Source organism: Hemiscyllium ocellatum, chromosome 9 (assembly GCF_020745735.1).
Source record: "Hemiscyllium ocellatum isolate sHemOce1 chromosome 9, sHemOce1.pat.X.cur, whole genome shotgun sequence".
In the NCBI taxonomy this organism is placed as follows: domain Eukaryota; kingdom Metazoa; phylum Chordata; class Chondrichthyes; order Orectolobiformes; family Hemiscylliidae; genus Hemiscyllium; species Hemiscyllium ocellatum.
Genome location: NC_083409.1, coordinates 96379229 through 96387844, shown reverse-complemented (window position 1 = coordinate 96387844; position 8616 = coordinate 96379229). Strand labels below are relative to the sequence as shown.

At 45.9% G+C, this 8616-nt stretch overlaps 1 protein-coding gene across 2 annotated transcripts in view; it reads left to right on the top strand.

Annotated features, from left to right (window-relative positions):
• The first annotated feature begins 7601 nt into the window (after window positions 1-7601).
• The window catches only part of LOC132819169 (scinderin-like), a 43156-nt gene continuing 42141 nt past the window's right edge, over window positions 7602-8616 (top strand). Inside the window, exon 1 of one of the 2 annotated variants that reach the window (XM_060830591.1) lies at window positions 7602-7708. The gene's annotated coding sequence lies outside the window, so the exon portion shown is untranslated. Of the gene's footprint in view, window positions 7709-8111; window positions 8184-8616 lie in introns of those variants that run through there. The other variant, XM_060830592.1, reaches the window with a different exon arrangement.

Here is an 8616-nt window from a genome sequence, read left to right as displayed (position 1 = left end):
CCTTATGATTGACAGCAGATCATTGATGAAGCAGCTGAAGATGTTTGGGGGTAGGACACTATCCTGAGGAGCTCCTGCAGAGATGTTCTGCAGATGAAATGACTGACTTCCAACAGCCACAACTATCTTCTATGCGCCAAGTATGACTCCAAACACCAGAGAGTTTTCCTGCCATGCCCATTAATTCAAGTTTTGTTATGGCTCCTTTGAAACCACACTCAGTCAAATGTTGTCTTGATGTCAAGGGCTGTTGTTTTCACCTCACCTGGGGAACTACATTTTTTTTGTCCTTGTTAGAGCAAAGGCTGTAATGAGGTCAGGAGCTGAGTGGCCCTGACAGAATCCAAACTGGGCACCACTGAGCAGGTTATTACTGACCAGGTGCTACTTGATAACACTCTTGATGAAAGTCATGATTTGGAGATGCCGGTGTTGGACTGGGGTGTACAAAGTTAAAAATCACACAACACCAGGTTATAGTCCAATAGGTTTAATTGGAAACACTAGCTTTTGGAGCGTCGCTCCTTCATCCAGTGATAGTGAAGTACCACCACCTGATGAAGGAGCAGCGCTCCGAAAGCTAGTGCTTCCAATTAAACCTGGTGTTGTGTGATTTTTAACTATTGATGAAACATATCATCATTTCTTGATGATTGAGAGAATACTGATAGGCCAGTAATTGGTCTCATTGGATTTGTCCTGCTAGGGAGATGCTGTGTTCTGGTTGTATAAGATCTGCTTGGCTGTTCTGGGGCACAAATCTCCAGTCCAATTGCAGAAATTTTGTCAGGGTTCACAGCCTATGCAATATCCAGTGCCTTCAGTCATTTCTTGATATCATGTGGCATCCATAGAGTTGGCTGAAGACTGGCATCTATGATGTTGGGAACCTATGGAGGAGGCTGAGATGGATCATCCACTCAGTACTTCAGGCTGAAGATTGTCAGCCTTATCTTTCACACTGATGTGATGGGCTCCCCCATTATTCAGGATGGAGATATTTCTGGAATTCCCACCTCCAGTTATTTCGTTGTTCAGCATCTTTCACAACTGGATGTGGTAGGACTGCAAAGCTTAGATCTGATCTGTTGCACATGGAATCATGCAGCCCTATCAATTTAATGATACTTCTGCTATTTGGCACACAAGTAATCCTGTGCTGAAAATGAAGTCATAATAAAAAAAGTCATTCACTACTCTCACACCTCCTCCTCCTTTCTTACATTCTGGGGGTGCCATCTTCCAGTCAACAGGAACCCTTCTATAATCTATAGAATGACAATAGATAACCACTAAAGCATCTGTTATATTAATTGCTACAACTTACAACATCTGAGTTGAAGGTTGTCTGGTCCGAGAGATTTGTCAACCCTCAGGGCAGCTAACGTTTCAAGTACTAACTCTTTGCTCAGAGTACCTCCTTTAGGCTCTTCAGTTACATCAGTCATAGAGTCATAGAGATGTACAGCATGGAAACAGATCCTTCGGTCCAACCCGTCCATGCCGACCAGATAACTCAACCCAATCTATTCCCATCTGACAGCACCCAACCCATATTCCTCCAAAACCTTCCTATTCATATATCCATCCAAAAGCCTTTTAAATGTTGCAGTTGCACCAGCATCCATCACTTCCTCTGTCAGCTCATTCCATACATGTACCACCCTCTGTGTGAAAATGTTGCCCCGTAGGTCTCTTTTGTATCTTTCCCCTCTCACCCTAAACCTATGCCCCCTAGTTCTGGACTCCCCGACCCCAGGGAAAAGACTTTGTCTATTTATCCTATCCATGCCCCTTATAATTTTGTAAACCTCTACAAGGTCACTCCTCAGCCTCCGACACTCCAGGGAAAACAGCCCCTGCCTGTTCAGCCTCTCCCTACAGCTCAAATCCGTCAACCCTGGCAACATCCTTGTAAATGTTTTCTGAACACTTTCAAGTTTCACAACATCTTTCTGATAGGAAGGAGACCAGAATTGCACGCAATATTCCAACAGTGGCCTAAACAATGTCCTGTACAGCTGCAACATGACCTCCCAACTCCTGTATCCAATACTCTGACCAATTAAAGAAAGCATAGCAAACGCTTTCTTCACTATCCTATCTACCTGCGACTCCACTTTCAAGGAGCTATGAACCTGCACTCCAAGGTCTCTTTGCTCAGCAACACTCCCCAGGACCTTACCAAGTCCTTGGTTGCTGAGTATTTCTAGGAGATTTTCTGTATATTCCACAGTGAAGACTTTTATAAAGTTCTCTCCAATACAGATTCCTCTATTGCCACAAGTCACGTGTGCAGATTTGTCTTTCCTAGACTTTTTTCTGTCACAAGTTGATTTAATTCACTTATAGTCACGTGTATTTTGTTACAACGTACAGCGAAAAGTGTTGTATAGTGTCACCACTTTCCAGCGCCATCTTACAACGCAGAAAAGTAACCCAAAACATGGAATATAAAGGCAGAAAAATAAAAAAAAAGAAACACAGTTCACTTATCAGTCCTTCTTGTCAAGTGCTAAGCCATGGGCCTGACTGAGTCAGTGAGTCTTTTCACTGCCTCTGGAACAAGAGTTGCCACTCTTCCATGCCATCTCGCCTTCACCGACACCATCACCATCATGTGCCCTCACTGAACCTCGCCATTGCAGCTGCCATCAGCACCAGCCTAACCTTACCTCCAGCACCTCTGCCATAAATTCTTGACAGAAGCAATTGTTAGTCGTCCTTTATATTCTTTGCCAGCTTACATTGATATACTGTTTGCCTTTTAGAGAGTTATAGACTCACACAGCATGGAAACAGACCCTTCAGTCTAACCCAGTGCATGCCGACACTAATCACAAACTAAACTAGTCCCACCTGTCTGTGCTTGGCCCATATCCTTCCAAACCTTTCCTAGTCACGTACTTATCCAAATGTCATTTAAACATTGTAACTGTACCCACATCCACCACTTCCTCTGGAAGTTCATTCCACATAAAAACCACTCGCTTTGTAAAAACATTGCCCTCATGTCTTCTTTAAATCATTGTCCTCTCAACTTAAAAATATGCCTCCTACTCTTGAATCCCCAATCCTAGGGAAAGACACCTGCTATTCACCTTATCTATGCTTCTCATGGTTTCATGTACTCTATAAGGTCACCATCAAACTCTTACGTTCCAGGGAAAAACATCCCAGTCTATCCAGCCTCTCCTTTTAACTCAAACTCTCCATCCCTGGCAACATTGTGGTAAATCTTTTCTGAACCCTGTCTAGCTTAATGATTTCATATTACGACAGTCATTTGTTTGCTAAATAGCAGATAGAAACATTCCAATCTCAGCTGGGAAAGAAGAAGACAAGACACTTTAATAAAAAACACTTTCTCATATTTTGTATCCCAGGACAATGATGCCCAACTGGATGTTAAGCTTGTGTAAAAGCTTTGGTTATATTGAGCAATTATATATTGTACTGCATATTTTTCACAGAGGATTTTGCAGTCAAAGCCACAATACTGATGAGGAAGGCCTTTCAATGCAATTAGGTTCACTTTCTCAGAAAGCTATCCAAAAGTTAAAATTAAAACAACAGAAATAGAAATTGTTGGAGGAACTGTGGGGAGAGAAATCGAGTTAATGTTTCAAGTTCAATGACTCTTCTTCAGAACAGTATTACCAACTGTCAAGATTAGATTAGGTTAGATTCCCTACAGTGTGGAAACAGGCCCTTTGGCCCAACCAGTCCACACCGACCCTCTGAAGAGTAACCCCCCCAGACCCATTTCCCTCTGACTAATGCACCGAACACTATGGGCAATTTAGCATGGCCAATTCACCTGACCCGCACATCTTTGGACTGTGGGAGGAAACCCACGCAACATGATAAAATTATGCCTAACTTTCAGACTAACTTAATGTAACGTTCTATTCAAAAGTCTTCAGCTATGGAGGTCCTGCTCTTTGGAATTGTCTCTGTCTCCCTTCTTCAGACCCTTCCTTAAAACCATTTGTTTGGCTTTGCTCAACTTCCTCTTGGCTGGGATTCTCTTTCTTGATTTCTGGCCTCCACAAAACACCTGGGGACATTTAGTTGGCTGCCAGAGATGCTAAATCAATGCAGCTTGATGCTGTACTTTGAGAGTTACTTGAATCATGGTCAACGCATGATGGTTTGGTGGTGGGAGGTGGGGTACTCCTTCTCCCGCCTCCAACACACCCCGTCCACCTGGACGCCCCGTGCTGGCCTCTTACTCGCCCTCGATCTCTTTATCACCAACTGCCGCCGCGACATTAACCACCTCAACCTCTCCACCCCTCTCACCCACTCCAACCTCTCACCCTTGGAACATGCAGCCCTCCACTCCCTCCGCTCCAACCCCAACCTCACCATCAAACCAGCAGACAAGGTACGCGCGGTAGTAGTTTGGCGCTGAGGCTAAACGCCAGCTCGCGGACACCTCCTCCTACTGCCCCCTTGACTATGACCCCACCTCCCACCACCAAACCATCATCTCCCAGACCATCCATAATCTCATCACCTCAGGGGATCTCCCATCCACCGCCTCTAACCTCATAGTCCCACAACCCCGCACCGCCCGTTTCTACCTCCTGCCCAAAATCCACAAACCTGACTGCCCCACTGTCTCAGCCTGCTCCTGCCCCACTGAACTCATCTCCGCATACCTCGACACAGTCCTGTCCCCCTTAGTCCAAGAACTCCCCACCTACGTTCAGGACACCACCCACGCCCTCCACCTCCTCCATGATTTTCACTTCCCTGGTCCCCAACACCTGATCTTCACCATGGACATCCAGTCCCTGTACATCTCCATCCCCCATCACGAAGGACTCAAAGCCTTACGCTTCTTCCTTTCCCACCGTACCAACCAGTACCATTCCACTGACACCCTCCTTCGACTGACTGAACTGGTCCTCACCCTGAACAACTTCTCTTTCCAATCCTCCCATTTCCTCCAAACCAAAGGAGTTGCTATGGGCACCCGCATTGGCCCTAGCTATGCCTGCATCTTCGTAGGATCCCATATTCCCAATTCCTTCGTCTCCGCCGCATCTGCTCCCAGGAGGACCAGTTCCAATACCGTACAGCCCAGATGGCCTCCTTCTTCAAGGACCGCAGATTACCCCCAGACGTGATCGACGATGCCCTCCACCGCATCTCCTCCACTTCCAGCTCCTCCGCCCTTGAGCCCCACCCCTCCAACCGCCACCAGGACAGAACCCCATTGGTTCTCACCTACCACCCCACCGCTATTTCCGCCACCTCACCAGGGATATATTTCCCTCCCCTCCCCTATCAGCATTCCGAAAAGACCACTCCCTCTGTGACTCCCTCATCAGGTCCACACCCCCCACCAACCCAACCTCCACTCCCAGCACCTTCCCCTGCAACCGCAAGAAATGCAAAACTTGCACCCACACCTCCTCCCTTACTTCTCTCCAAGGCCCCAAGGGATCCTTCCATATCCGCCACAAATTCACCTGCACCTCCACACACATCATTTACTGCATCCGCTGCACCCGATGTGGCCTCCTCTATATTGGGGAGACAGGCCGCCTACTTGCGGAACGTTTCAGAGAACACCTCTGGGACACCCGGATCAACCAACCCAACCACCCTGTGGCTCAACACTTTAACTCCCCCTCCCACTCCACCAAGGACATGCAGGTCCTTGGACTCCTCCATCGCCAGACCATAACAACATGACGGCTAGAGGAAGAGCGCCTCATCTTCCGCCTAGGAACCCTCCAACCACAAGGGATGAACTCAGATTTCTCCAGTTTCCTAATTTCCCCTCCCCCCACCTTGTCTCAGTCAAATCCCTCAAACTCAGCACCGCCCTCCTAACCTGCAATCTTCTTCCTGACCTCTCCGCCCCCACCCCACTCCGGCCTATCACCCTCGCCTTGACCTCCTTCCTCCTATCACATCTCCATCGCGTCCCCCCCAAGTCCCTCCTCCCTACCTTTTATCTTAGCCTGCTGGACACACTTTCCTCATTCCTGAAGAAGGGCTTATGCCCGAAACGTCGAATCTCCTGTTCCCTGGATGCTGCCTGACCTGCTGTGCTTTTTCAGCAACACATTTTCAGCTCTGATCTCCAGCATCTACAGTCCTCACTTTCTCCTCGAAGAATTTATCCCTTTTAGCCTACTCTGCCATTTAACATGATCGTGGCTGATCTTATCTTGGTCTCAAATCCACTTTCCCGCCTGCTCCCCATCGCCTTTTATCCTGCTTTTCACCAGAAACCTATCTATTTATTTCTTAACTCTATTGATTGATTCTGCCTCCGCCACACATGGGCCAGTGAGTTCCACAGATTCCCAACCCTCTGAGAGAAGTAGTTTCTCCACATCTCAATTTTGAACCTACCTTCTGACTCTATATACCTACGTCCTCTTGTTTCAGACTGTCCCACAAGGAGGAGCATCTGTTCAACATCTACTTTACCAATCCCCTTTAGCATTTTCTATACTTCAATCTGATCCGTTCACCCGCCCCCCCCCCCCCCCCCATTCTTCTGAACTCCAGTGAATACAACCCCAAACACATCAAGGGCCTCTGGTATGACAGCTGTTTCATCCCTGGAATCAGCGAACTGTGAACCCCATCTGAACTTCCTACAATGTCGTCACATTGGACACATCAAAACTGGACACAATGCAGTCTCACCAACACCTTATACAATTGTCAGTAAAAACTTTAAAAACTACAGATGCTGTAAATCAGGAACAACAGGTATTGCAGGAAAAACTCAGTAGGATAGGCAGCATCTATAGATTAAAATCAGAGTTAATATTTTGGGCTGAGTGATTGTTCTGAGGAAGGGTCACTCGATGCAAAATCTTCGCTCCCATTTCTCTCCACAGATGCTGCCAGACCTGCTGAGCTTTTCTTGCATTACCTGTTTTTGTTATGTAATTGGAACAACACTTTGTTTTATCTGATCCTTTTGGAATTAAATGCCAGGATTCCACTTACCTGTCTTATCCAATGCTGCACCTGCATCTCCACTTGCTGTGATTCATGCACAAGGACACCCAGATCCCACTGCACTGACCCACTTTAAATGTATTCTCATTTAAATAATAGTTTGCCTGTATATTAATAAGCTCGCACTTATCCACATTATACACCATCTGCCCGATTCTGGTCCATTCTCTTGTTCTATCAATATCCATCTGCAAACTTTTCATCACCGCCTGACTTCCTCACCTATTTTAGTATCATCCACGAATTTTGCCATGTTACTCTCTGTTCCTGTTTGCAGGTCATTTAGATAAATATTTCATATTTATTCATGCAAATATTTTTATATCTAAATATCATTTGTAACAAAAATAGTGTTGGAGTTGGGGGGCAGAATCTCACCAGCTCTGGCAGTATCTGCGGAGCGAGGAAGAGTTACCTATTCGAGTTCAGTGACTTCCCTTCAGAACCCTGAAATGCGATTAAAATATCAGTAGCCTTGCTTTAATATTTTTGCTTTGGTTTTATTATCTGCTTGCAGCGAGCTGCCATTCAGAAGGAGTGCTGGGAATTAGCATACTACAATTTAGAAAAAAAGCTAAACCTAGGCCAATAGAATTGCAGTTATGATGACCACACCCTTCGGATAAAGGCTGGAGTTAAAGTGAAGCGGAGTAGTCTGCAATTCAGCACCTCACTCCCGGATTCAAGTTCACACCTCGCTTCCCTCTTGGTAAGTGCACTTTCACCGATTCTACTTATGTTGCCTTATGTCCTTATTCATTCCGACAAAATAGATCTTGACAATTTCCATCGATTTCCTGAAAGCTCTTTGCTTCCCAAGTGGGATCAGTTACAGTAAATGTCCAAAAAAAAGTGCATTCGATCAGCAGTGATTGGGAAAAGATTTGAAACAGTAAGGGTTTCAGTTTAGGTCAGTGAATGTGGCACATCTGCCGAATGGTTTTGCAGAACTCTACAGCTGTTCATGCAACATCCACACCCTTCTGTAAAATCAACATCGCTTTTTTAAAAAATGGCCCCCGCGGTCCTACTGTCAGACTCAGAAATGTCTGAGACTTTTACTCTCCTTGTAGGTGGGGCGCTGGTGGGAGGGGGGTGAACTGTGATTGACTACAACGCTGCAGGGACATCTTCAGCCATCTCCATTTTGAAGGTTTCTCGGAAAACTTTCTGGAGCCAGCGCGGTAGGTTTGCGGTTGCTTTGTTTAGTAGCGAAGGCTGACAGAATACAAGGAGCCTGGAACTGGCTATAAAGCGGACCGACTGTAACTCAGTGCAGTAATCAACTAACTCAGTGGAACTCTCAGCAGACTGTCCCCAAGTACAGACTGTAATACAGTGCAGGCTGTATTGGACGAATGGTATAGACATGATTTGGAGATGCCGGTGTTGGACTGGGGTGTACAAAGTTAAAAATCACACAACACCAGGTTATAGTCCAACAGGTTTAATTGGAAGCACTAGCTTTCGGAGCGACGCTCCTTTATCAGGTGATTGTGGAGGACTCGATCGTAACACAGAATTTATGGCAAAAATTTGCAGTGTGATGTAACTGAAATTATACATTGTAAAATTGATTGTTAAGCCTTTCATCTGTTAGAATACAGTGATAGACAT